At 46.7% G+C, this 12,925-nt stretch overlaps 1 protein-coding gene across 1 annotated transcript in view; it reads left to right on the forward strand.

Annotated features, from left to right (window-relative positions):
* Positions 1-3,189: 3,189 nt before the first annotated feature.
* Positions 3,190-12,925, forward strand: part of LOC108918758 (junction plakoglobin-like) — a 30,067-nt gene continuing 20,331 nt past the window's right edge. The window contains exon 1 of the mRNA XM_018726270.2: positions 3,190-3,284. The gene's annotated coding sequence lies outside the window, so the exon portion shown is untranslated. The remainder of the gene's footprint in view (positions 3,285-12,925) is intronic.

Here is a 12,925-nt window from a genome sequence, read left to right on the forward strand (position 1 = left end):
ATCCCTTTCACCTGACGCTTGTGGACGTGAATGCAGAGGTGGACATGGACACGGTGCCTTTGAGTTTCCCAGAAAGACGTTTGCTGAAAGACAGCACGGTTTTACATGGATCATTTTACCATGGTTGTACTAGACCCGAGGCGCACACAGTTGCATCCAGTCGTCTCACTATTGCTGTCATCTTGACGCCTCCTGTGGATTTCACCACACCTCAGATGCCTTATTCACCCCTTTGTGCAGCTGGGTAGTTTTTACCACAGTAATTGTGAGTAAGTATTCTGTGATTCAGTGTGACTCAATGCTCTGCTGCTCAGCTACGTTTGACACCCTCAGTGAAGCACCGCCCTTCTTGATAACTAGATAGTGGCTCACTGCCCCAGAGCAATGGGGGCTCGGTATCAGTGGGGCAATAAAAAAATTAAACCAGAAAATCGTTTGTATCTTCAGAAATTCATAACTCAAATGCTGGAAAGAGGAGGAGCCCAGTCCCCCAAGCCCACCCCACCCCACCCCACCCCCCATGTCAGTGATGCCCTTCGTGTCAGGAGTGTTTTTTTTGCTGTGTTCCGTTTGTTCACGTCTGCGTCACACGTCACATTTATTCAGAGCACTTTTAAGGGATGCTTTTTTCAGCTTTAATCATTAAAGCAGAGCTATTTATAAAACCGTGACGGAGGATCATGCAGCAAGTGCTGCTGGGAACTCTTATTGCACTTGAAAGAGCGGTGGGGCGCCTGAACTCCCCTGACACGTCCCTCCATACACCCCAATCCCAGAGGCTGAAATGCTATGTTTCCGGAAACAGTTATTCTCCGCGCCCTTTCGTCTCCCTCGTGAGCCTCGGCCGACTGCCGACAACGGACTTCACGCTGATGGAGGGACAGATGTGTGAGTTCCTGGCGAAAACTGCACAGGCGCTCATTATTTCAGCAGAACTGGGCCTTTCAGACCTCCTCAAGGGGGTTATAATCACTTCTCCGGAGCTCCACTCGCTGTCGTCTCAGTTCCCTTTTTTTACTGTAAATCTTTCATGGAGCTCCTAAGAACGGCTTTTCCGTACTTAGTTATGAACATTGTGGCAGCAGATTTTCAAAAATACAACCGTTTTCCAATTTCTTTATTTTCAGTTGTGTTTTCTCCCTTTTGCACAACATTTTGGCCGTCGCGAAAGTCACCTGTGTGTGCGGGTCCAGCAGCAAAATGTATTTAGACTGAATAAAAACAGGGTATGAATGGCGGAGGGGGGGTCGCCTTTCATTCAACTCTCTTCCACAGTGCTTACAACTCACACCTTGTGCCCTCGGTGTGATCAATAATAAGATGAGCAACACAGAGCATGTTTTTATTTTAATGTAACTTGCAGTTTATACAATTTTAAAACAAGTCTTACAATGTATGTTTATTTAATATAACTACATGTAATATTTTTTACATATCTTTCCTGTGAGTAAATTGAGGAGGATCTTATAATGATCTGTAAAAACAATGTCTATCAATATATTTGATAAAAATATGAAAGCCTATAGTGTAAAATATGTATAGTGCAGGAAGCATTGGAGATATTCAGTGTCATGAGGGGTGAATGCGGTCTTTAGCTAACAGCCTTTGTTTTTTTCCTCCCTTACCTTTCGGTTTGGAGTTTTTTTGTTCCTTTCCTCTCTGGCCAGCTTGCTTACTCATAGCTTCAATAATTAATATAGTTATTGTAGTAATTTAACGTACAACCAACTTTTTATTTGTATTATGTCTCCTGGCCCTTTGTTCAGCACCTTTTTGGGGAAGCAACGTGCGCTTTGGAGCAAATTTGCTTTCTGTTTGGTGGCAAACATTCTCAGCACAAGGAAGAAGTGCGCACACACACGTACATGCACACAAGTGATACATTTCATCAGTTCTGAATCAGAACCTCAGATGGGACTGAAAGCTCTGAAAACTGTATTAAACATCTCTCACACACCATTATGCAGTTACTTGTATGGTTTATGGCCCATACATCTGTGTGCTGTACTGATGTCCTGTGCAGCTGATATCTAAATTATTCTGCCTTCTTTGTGATGTTTGTCACAGAACAATGCACTTTGGCGAGAATTTGTTGTGTTTTCAGTGCTCTTACAGTGCTCTTTCACTGTACATGTATTAGGAAATGGATCTCAGCGCTGACTTAGGGTTTGGGTTAAGAAGTCCCAAGGCTCCGAGGTCCAGCACCGCCAGGCCATGTAGCTTCTGGCTGCACAAACCTGAGTGCTTGCACATCTCCACGAGAGTCGCAATACACAGTGTTCACTTTATTAATATTAATATTAGAATTAGTTGTTTCAGGTGTGGGGGCGCAGTGGGTTGGACCGGGTCCTGCTCTCCAGTGGGTCTGGGGTTCGAGTCCTGCTTGGGGTGCCTTGCAACGGACTGGCGTCCCGTCCCGGGTGTGTCCCCTCCCCCTCCGGCCTTACGCCCTGTGTTACCGGGTAGGCTCCGGTTCCCCGCGACCCCGTATGGGACAGGCGGTTCCGAAAATGTGTGTGTGTGTTTCAGGTGTCTCCAGTGTGTTGGCGTGGGACGTCGTCCACCTGGACTTCCTGCTCCTTCTCTGTTTCGCTACATGAGCTCACAAACTGTTATCATCACAGCTTGTTCCTCTTTAAATCACACCAGCAGGGCTTTTCCGAGCATTCGGTAGGTGAGGCCGAGGAGCCGAAGCGCTGGGGAGGAGGGAGAAGACAAGCGTTTGGCCTCTTTGCACTTTCACTCAGGGTGTTTTGACACACGCCCTGTGGAAACATCTGTGCCAAAGTTCTCACACTCATCGTGCTCATTTCGGAGCCACCCAGTTTTCCTCGAACCTGAGTGACTCACTGTAACTGGGAGTAGTTTCATTACGTCACCCAGGTGTGGGCGCAGACAGGGAAGGGTGTCTGGGAACTGGGGCAGGAAGTGAGGCGGGCAGTGCTACAGAACCTATTTTTCATTTGCACCAGCAACTAACCGTGAGAGCGCGTCGGCAGCACGGGACCACAGCTCAAACGGTCAACTCTGTATAATCGGTTTTGTACATTTATTCTCTGTCTACTGCGTGCTTTTACCGAGTAACACCTGTACTTTGGCGTTAGCCAATGAGAGCTGAGGGAGCAGGCGGTGGGCGTGGCCGGCGCCGCCGGGGGGCGGAGTCTCGCCAAGGCGTTGCTCGCGTAGTCATTGTTCGGGCACGTCGTGCGCAGAGGCCAGCGCGACCGCGGGGTGGAGTGACCATTGGGGAGCGTCGGTTCTGGAGCTGAGTCTTCTGCTCACAGGTAGCGACTCCGTGTTTCTGCGCCTTTTACGGGGTTGACGCCGCGGCATCATCATAGCAGGCTTCCGTACGGTGGTAAACGGGGTCTTGCGCTGCGCGGTCCTTGTCTTGTTTTGTCGCTCGTTGGAGCACTTTTTGCCAGATGTGATGTGTTTGTGTCTGTCTGTGGGGGAGGAAAGGCGCTCTCCTTTGCAACGCGTACTGTACTGGAGTTCCGCTTCGGTGGCAACCTAATTTTGGAGGTTTGTCCGACAGCCTTGTTTCGCCTCCCTCGGTAATAACGTCTGGCGGCGCATGGAGAGCAGGGCGCGCGCTCACTGTGCGTACGGCGGCGCGAGCCGCGCTGCGCTCTCTGTGCTCAGGTAAAAAAAAAGTGACGCGCTTCCGTATCGTATCGTGGCGTGTAGCCGTGTAACGTGGGGACCCCCTGCGGACGGGGCGCTCGCGCCATGGAGACAAAGTGTCGGCCGAATAAGCGGAAACGCCGGAGGGAGCCGGATATTCGGACCCGGAGCTGCCCGACAGGCTGCGCGCGCCACACCTCGCCTTTGCCCCCGGGCGCCTCGCGACCTGTTCGCGCGCGCCGCGCTTTCTCATTTCATTTTGTATGCGCTTCTGTCCCGATTTGCATATTGTCCCCATAGTGCCATCGGGCAACTGAAAAATATCCACAGAAACGATGTTTTTCTATCCGTGCGAAATCGGTGTGTGTGTGTGTGTGTGTGTGTGTGTGCGCGCGCGCGCCCGTCCGTCCACGGCTGATGTAGGTCAGTCAGTGTCCTCGTCGGCTGTCTCTCCTCCCCACTGGGGGGGGCGGTGGTTGAAAACAATGGTGTTTTACTGGATCTTTAGGGTGTTTTGGGTGGTATTTTATGTATACCTCATTTCACACTGCAGGAGGGAGATGAGTAAAGAGTGAGTAAAGTACTTCTACTGTATAGTGTTTACGTGTCTTACACAATACTTTAGTTAAGGATTACTACACGATCCCCGAGTTGCAAACGTCCAACTTACGTACATCCTGTACTTACAAACCACCCCCTTACTGATTGGCAGTTATTTTTTTTTTTGTCACCCTTCAGTAAGAATCAAATGAAAGGCTTAATTATGAAGTTATTATATTAAAAACTAGTTACTGTATATACAAGGGTTCATAATAATAAACAGGCACTACTTTGGGAAACGCATCAAAACATTGTGCGTCTACAGTGGTTTGTCAACTCGGGTGGGGAGCGTGAGCCTGAGGTAGGGCAGACTTCCTTCTTTTGCCATAAACAGTGTCTCGTGTTACTGTATTTGGCTTTAATTTTTTGTTTTAACCCTCCTAACTGTTCCTAGTTGTGGAATCTCACTCCAGACAACAACCCGCCGCGTGCTTTCAAACCTCCCTTGCTCTGCTCTTCCAAGTCCTGTCCCTCATCGTTCCCCAGTCCTGTTCCTTGGCTATGAAGAGCTGTTAGTTCTAAAAATAAATAAATAAAAAAAAAAAAAACAGGCCACTGATTTGTTTCCAGATGACTGAACAAAAGGACATTTATATTTCCAGGTTTTCCAGTCTCTTCTGTGTGTGTTCAGTCTGCCACACACTACTCTGGTTTTCCCCGTACAAATAATAAATATAGAGGTCACACTCGGTGCTTCTCGTGCTGTTTCCACACATTAAAGTACATCTTGAGCTGTTTCTCAATGTGTCTGTCTTCTCTTCTGCATATAATGCCATTTTAATCCTTTGTTTTTTTTTTTAGGGAACTGATGCTCAGGTAAAGGAGACTGTGAGTGAGTGAGTGAGTGAGTGTGTGTGTGTGTGTGTGTGTGTGTGTGTGTGTGTGTGTGTGTGTGTGTGTGAGTGAGTGAGTGAGTGAGAGAGAGAGAGAGAGAGAGAGAAAGGTCCCCAGCTGAGCTTCTCTAATTACTGCTGAACAGGGTTAAATTCTGTGTGTTTTTACAGAACATGCTCTGAACCTTGTCTGACACTTGTTTCCACACCCATCTGTCAAAGGCGCAGAGGGAAGCAGAGTCGCACAGAAATGTAGATTTTTTTTTTTTTTTTTGTCGTCGTCGTCAGAGAACTTTTTGGGGTCTCTCAGTGGAGCATCTGGCCATCCCAACAGCAGTGAACACATTGACCAACAAGGTGATCGATTCCACACTGGGCTTCATTATGACTCATCAGCATTGACCTTTGGAAACTCTCGATGAGCAAAACTTCGATTCGTTTTGCTGGCAGAGCTGCACCACGCTTTGAAACGCTTCTTTCTGGGGGGTTTTGAGTGTGGCATTGAAACCGTCTCGCACGACTCTGTGGAAATATGTTTGTTTAGATTTATTTGTGTTCGTTAGTAGACATCTCCGAGAACGATCCAGAAAGTCCACGGCACCAACTGGAGGAGGGATCTGGAAGCAGAGTACACTCACCTTGTCTTACACCGCAGTATGAAAGCAGTGCACGTTATTTCAGTAGCTGCACGTGGAGCGCAGTTTTTAGAGGAAATTCAACTGCTTCCCTCATACCCTAGTTGGGTCGATCACTTTGAGGTCAGCTGGGTTACATGATGTGGTGTGTTTATGGTCCGGCGCTTCATTTCCATTAAGTTCATTGTTAAAGAGGCTGCTGCGGTAAATCAGAACTCAGAAGAGCACTTTACAATGTATGATGAAGTTCTCTCCCTGGACACTTTCAAAGAGGACGTTGCTCTGTTTTTGTCCCACGTTTCTGTGGTTGCTGAAATTATCGGCTGTGGACTGAACTGCGCGCGTGGATCTCGGCCCGGTCGATGAGTGTCTGCAGTCAGTTTCCGTTTCTGCGCACAGCGGTGACACCTGTTAATCTTATTGATAGTGTTCAGACAACTTACTGTTTGTCACTGTGTACAGTAAACCTGTTCACCTTCACTATCGGTGATACCCATCTGTATAAGCATGCTGTGTACGGTATTATGGTACAGCACAGAAGATGATACTGATTGTATGGACAAGGAGATATGAAATAAGGACTTTGCTCCCTCACACAGTCCCCTCCGCTGTACTTGCTGTCTGTGCACATTTACATGTTTCTAGTCTCCTGTTAAATGCACTCGCTGTTTGACCTCTAAGTGTCCTTGGAGAAAAGTGTAACTATTACACATGGCTGCCAAGGTGCTATGAAGGCAAATTGCGCTCACTGTGTGCAGCTTTAATCAGATTAATATTGCAGTAACCTTGTGTTGATTTTTCATTTTCTGTTTCGGCACTTTTTGGGGAACAGTGAGGTTTTTTTTTTTATTCCTGCAGCTTTCCGCATTTAAATAAGTGAATGTTTAAGGTTCAGCTCATTGGTTTTCAAAGAACAAATTGGGAGGTAAATGAAGGGATGAGTTTCCATCCATCCCATCCCATAATTGGCTTAATTGTTTCATGGTGGTACTTCAGGTTTTTAGCAAGCGACTTTTGGTGGCGCAGTTAAAAGTGCAAAATGTGCAAACGGTTTCTTACAGTAATGTGGTCTTGTATAATAGCATGTGGTACAGCCCCGTTCACGTACAGGTGAACAGCGCTACACGGATCCTAGACGCACGTCCTTGTGTTGTCCGTGTGTGGCACACAGCTCTTCCAGCTGTTACACTCTGCTCTCAGCTCTCCTCAGGGGCGTGTGCGCACGTGCGAGGCTCCCAGCCACAGAGAGGAACAAAAGAATGGTTGAGTAGCATCCACTTCCCATGCCACCACTGTTACTAAACAAACTACTGTATTAGTAAAATCACAGTGCGGCAACAGGGGGCATAGTGGTTGGAGCTGCCACCTTACACTTGAACCACCAGGGTTCGAATCCCACCTCTTGCTTAATCAAGGTACTCGCTGCAAACAGGTACAGTAAAAATTACCCAGCTCTATTAATGAGTAAATCAGTGTAAGGAGCTCAGCACTGTAAGTTGGCAAAATCATCAGATCGATCAATAAATGTGCATGTAAGCAAGAGGCTGGATTCCACACGTGTCCTTTACAGCTGGAGGTAAAAATCATTAGATGGCAGCAAATAACCGCACCTGTACTCTGCGTTAATAACAGGTTTGTTATGAAAATTGATGAGAGCTTAGGATGCCCTCTTGGGTGGTGGACATCACTGGCAGGGACACCTGATGACACGTTTGAGATGTTGCGCTTTTTGCACCTGCTGTACATTTGTGCTGAAAAGTACATCTGTGGATGTTTTTGCCATCTCTCTGTGTTGCTATGACCCAGAGCTGCTGCTGCAGGTGTGAATAACAAGGCTGTCGCTCTCTGTGTGCTCCAGGGTGCGAGCGCACACACTCACACACACACACACAGACAGAGCTTCCCCGGAGCTCCTGTGCCCACAGTTGATCTGTTGTCATTATTCAGTTCCGCTGTTCCTCACACCTCCTCTGTTACGCTGTAAGTTCGCTGCTGTCAAGCATACTGTAGATGGTACTGTACCAGGTGCGAGTCACAGCAGTTCTGTGGTTTAACTCTGTAAAGTTTCTCCACTTTGCTGTCAGTTTCATTTACTCAGGTGCAGAGGCAGCAGACAGGTGACCAGGGCAGGAGATAATTTAGTTCCACTAAAGTGTAATATGGAGTTTAAAAATGTTTTGCTGAACTTCAAAGGCATCTGCAAAGATATGAGTCATTTGATGATAAGCAAATGCCAGTTTTGTTGAATGATTCTTGTTTATTCTGTGTAAGAGGAAACTGCCAGCCAGACATGTAATCTTTAAGTTCTGGATGAACAGCAGCTTATGCGTCTTCATTAACCGAGGTCGACTTGTGGCCCCGGCCCCTGTGGGCACTGCGCCAGCGGGGCTTGCTAAGAAGTCAAGGGACACAACAAAGATTTATACCTCTTTATAGGTGTGGGACCTGTTGAGCAGGGTATTGTGTTGCGTCCCAGTTCAGCCGGTGGGTCATTCATCATCATCATCACACCGGTCTGTATCATTGCCACAAGATACAATGTTGCCGTAGTTTCCGGTGGCATCTTGTTGCTGTAACTTGTTGCTGCTTGTTGCTCAGTGACAGGCACCCTGTTTACATACAGCGCTGAGCTTCAGTGATGAGTCCCTGGGGTAAAACTTGAGTCCTCAGGAGCTCTCTGTGTGTGTATGTGAGAGAGATATACTAATGTGTTGTGTTGTTTAATACTGCTCTGTGCTTTCCGAGTGGAGGAATGGGGAGTCCCTATAAACGCAGTGTCGTTGTCTTCCTCCTGATGATGATGTTGCTGTGGTTTGTGTCATTCCCACCCACTCCAGGTGTGAAATGTGTGACGAATACCCATAATACTTTGGTTCTGTATCGCTTGAGTACTAATTGGAGAGGGTGTGTGAGCGCGTCCATCCGTCTGCAGTCCAGACACAATAATCCCCTCTGCTGTCACAGACATGTTATTCCACACTGGAACATTACAAATAATTTTGCACCCCCCCCCATATGCTGTAAGGGGCTGAAATGGGACCAGGTCACAGATGGTTTTTTTTTTTTTTTTTAAATAATTTTTTTTTATTTAATTTAAAAAAAAACGTCTGGATCCGAGCTGGAGACCCCACTGGACGTTATCTACATCAAACATTTTACATAAAAGTATTTATTTCAGTGCCTCTAACAGGGTCTCTATTGCTGTGTGACAGGTGGCCTGTTGCTATGACAACTGAGTTACTGCACTATTTACCTTTTATAGTGAGTGTGCACATATACAGCAGTTTGTGTGAGGTAAGTTTTGTTAGTGTTTCTGTTCTTCGTGTTTATGCCGTGTTTACCGCACAGACTTTGAGCACTCTTCAATATAAATGAATAAAGCCCCAGGAGCAGCTCCATCCAGTGTGTTTCCTTCACCGCACAGCTTGGCCTTTCTACTTAGATGCCCCTGCTGTAATTCCCATCCCTGGACCATTTGCATCAGGACATGATGATCGTAACCCAACTCTGATGGGCTTATTGGTGAGGGCTGCAGATGCACGCAGCATTCTGAGGAATGAAGGACACGCAATGTGGCTCTCTGTCCAGTTACTGCAGTCATGGCAGCAATAGCCACTTTATTTATGATTACGCAGTTCAGATGGCAGTTACTGTTGCCATTCGGAATTACGAATCAACACGAGCATGCTATTTCTCCCATGTGGACTCGAGGGTGGCGTGATGCTGATACTTTGGGTCCCTCTGTCCACTCAGCACAGTGTGCTCAGTGGAAAGTGTGATGTGTCACGGCTGCATTGCAGTGTGTCGGGGTGCATCAACACGCACTCTTGTTGGCGGGGTGTCTGTCCTAGGTGTCCCCGTGTCTCGAACAGAAAGTACAGCTGCTGTGGTGTGGCGTGAGGAAAGTGACAAAGCACGTTAAGATATGAGTGCAGATCGTGTAGGGCTTTACAGGAGTTAGGCTGATTTGCATCAGAAGCTCTGGTACCATATCTGATGGGACAGTGCTCTTTAATCTTCTCCTGTTTCTCCTCCTGCTTCTCCTCCTGCTCTCATGCTGTTCTTAGAAGCTGCACGGGAATTGGGGATTGTCCCCATGACAGAGTCCAGGGCATCCCTGTGATCAAATGTCAGTTGTGATCATTTTCCAGAATTAAAAAAACAAAGAGAAAAGTTGCTTAATCAACAAAATGAGAGTCCAATTGTAAAACAGATCACTTAAAATGTCATATGTATTGAGATTGCAGACTTGACATAATTGTTGTTTTGGAAAGAATCGCCATATCGTTGATGGCAGCCTCCTCTGTTGGAACAAGAGCATCAGTCAATTTTTACCCAGTGCTGGGATTTTTGGCACAATGCGAAACAGGTTTCTTAAAATTTAAATAAAAATAAATCTTCATAGCTGCTGACGGGGGCTCTTTGTTCCTGAGCTCTGACCAGTGGTCAACATGTTAAGCAGAACTGACCTACTACTGTCTATGTGGATGCTGCAGGGAAGCTGCACAGACCCCTGTGAAACTGCTTGCAACTTATGTGTTTGGTTTCTTACTTTTTTTTTTTTTTTTTTTTTTTTGTACGTTTTCTTTCTTGTGCCAGTCTGAAAACTTGTGCCAGTGGTATGGAAGGTGCAGCATTTAATCCTCAAGCCCACACGCACACAGCCAATTATTGACCGTTTTTACGAAATAATTGACTAGAGGGGTGGAGCGCAGCCTTGGCTCTGGTAGGAAACGTAGGTGTAGGACTCGGTAAATCATGCCTGGAACCTCGGTAACAGTCCTGGATTTTGGGATGAGTCATCATACACATGTCAGTTAAGCTTCCCAGTCATTGTGCAAATGTTTCGCGCTACGGCCCTCGTTCTTCTCAGCAATGTGTCTCACTGCACTGTGACCAACATGGATCTTTTTAGCTTGGGTATCTGAAACTTCCTCAGCAGTTACTAATTATGTTGCTGTGAAGAGGCCCGCTGGGAGTGGGCTGGGCAACGTCTCCTGGTGTCTTGGAATGGTTTCTTCATGATGCAGGATGCTAGATAAGAAGGATGATAAGTTTACTGGGGAGAAACAAAACTTTATCTGCTTCTTCGTAAACAATAGCAGAGCTTTAGTTGTAAGCAAAGTCAACTGAGTCCGTGTGATTTAAAACCAAACACACCCATTCCTCAATTGACAGGGTTTATTTACTCTCTGAAATCGCCCAGTGAATTTCCGCTGTGAGGGGGTTGAATTGCCACTATTTCATATGGGGTAAAAACTGGTTCCTGGAAGGAAAATATCGCCTAAAGTTAAATACTGAAATATAAGGTATTTTAATTTGTTCCAGTGATAACTGACAAATTTTATAGTATTTGTATTTTCTTTTTATTTTGTTTATATCTTAGTTTTTTAAAACTTTCTTCTAAACTGTGTGGTTCTCATTTTGAAGAAGTGCTTGACCTCTTCGTTATCTTTGAATTGCATTTACGTTTACATTTATTTAGCAGACGCTTTTCTCCAAAGCGACTTCCAATGAACTCTATGTAGTGTTATCAGCCCGCACACCTTATTCACCAAGGTGACTTACACTGCTAGATGCACTACTTACAATGGGTCACTCATCCATACATCAATGGAACACACACACTATGGGTGGACCTGAACAGCATGTCTTTGGACTGTGGGCGGAAACCGGAGCACCCAGAGGAAACCCATGCAGACACGGGGAGAACATGCAAACTCCACACAGACTGAGCGGGGATGGAATCCACGTCTTCTCGCACCACCCAGGCGCTGTGAGACAGCAGCGCTACTTTAGAACACATTGATGCTCAAAGACTCCTTTTCTGCAGTGCCCTCCTGCCCTCCCGCCCATGGAGTGACTCATTTTCTATTTCTTTTTAAGCGAATGCATGGCTAAAATCCCACAAACCAAAGGTGTCTGGTGTTTTTTATATCAACCTTTTTTTTTTTGCTCGTTGTGGAAGTTAAATGACCAATTAGTGGGTGAGAATGCCATGATACTGGCTAATAAATAATCTGATTGTATAAAGAAGGGTATATGTTTCCATAAGCTGCTGTGGTTTTCCATTGTACCAGACCCTGTTATATGAGGGCTGAGTAAGTATAAAGCACGGTGTTGTAAATGTCCTTATACCATAGGATTTTATCCAGAACGTGATGTATACCTGGTCAGTGCCAGCCGCCGGCTTGGCTGCTGGCAACGCTGCACGCGCCAACATGATTATCATGGGGAAGTTTTGTGATGGTGCATTAATTCTGTTTGCGCAGCACCTCACTGCTCTTACTGTAACCGTCCCGCGAGCCGCTGAAACCCAGCTTAGGAGAGAATGCACCTCCTTACCTTCTCAAACCCCCAGAGCTGATGAAATATTCACAAGCTGTCGCATTGCCTTAGCGCACACTGACACACACACGCAGGCATGTCGGCAGGGAACCGATGTAGGTCTGGCCGGTGAGGTCTTGTGGGCTGGACCTACATCGGTGCCCCGCCCGAGGCCGCGGGACCCACGGGGGACCCTGATGGATGACCGGCGAAACATGGAGATGAGTCGGCAGCTGCTGCCCGCAGCCGGGTTTTTATGCAGCACAGCGCTCTGTGATTTCATTGTTCAAGCAATAACGTGGTGTTTCATCTAGTCGCTAACCAGTGCAGCGCTGTTTGGGGACGAGCGTCTCCTTAACCGCTTGCCTTCTGCCTGCTTCCACCGGTTCACTGTCGGCTGTCATGGCCATTTCTCTGCTGTACCGCGCCTTTTCCTTCATGTCAGCTGGTCTGTATATAGCGCCGCTCCCCCTCCCCCTCAGAGTTGTTTGTATAACCATTAGCGATGATGAGAACAAGCCAGGCACAGATGGGTATTAGTTCATCTTGATAAGTGAGCAGAGAGACCCGTTTGACCACTTGGACAAGTCGCTACGTGTTCGATACACTAGTTACCTCGAAGAGCAGGGTTTGCTGCCACACCGCCTTCTCTGGTTCTCAGTGTGGGGAATGCACGTTTTTCTTTGCCTCTGCTTTTTGGTGCTGTTCGGCGGGATTGATTTGTCACTGGTGTCAGAGCTTTCGTTTAAACGTATTACAGGTGGAGACGCTTAATTTTTTATTTTAAAGTTGCACTCCCCCCCCAAAAAAAAACATGCCATAAATACTTTAGCTCTTGATATTTTAAAGGATATGATTCATATTAGAGTATTAATTCCCCCCCCCCTCCCCCCCTTTTCCAGT

The sequence above is a fragment of the Scleropages formosus genome, chromosome 21 (assembly GCF_900964775.1).
Source record: "Scleropages formosus chromosome 21, fSclFor1.1, whole genome shotgun sequence".
Taxonomy (NCBI): domain Eukaryota; kingdom Metazoa; phylum Chordata; class Actinopteri; order Osteoglossiformes; family Osteoglossidae; genus Scleropages; species Scleropages formosus.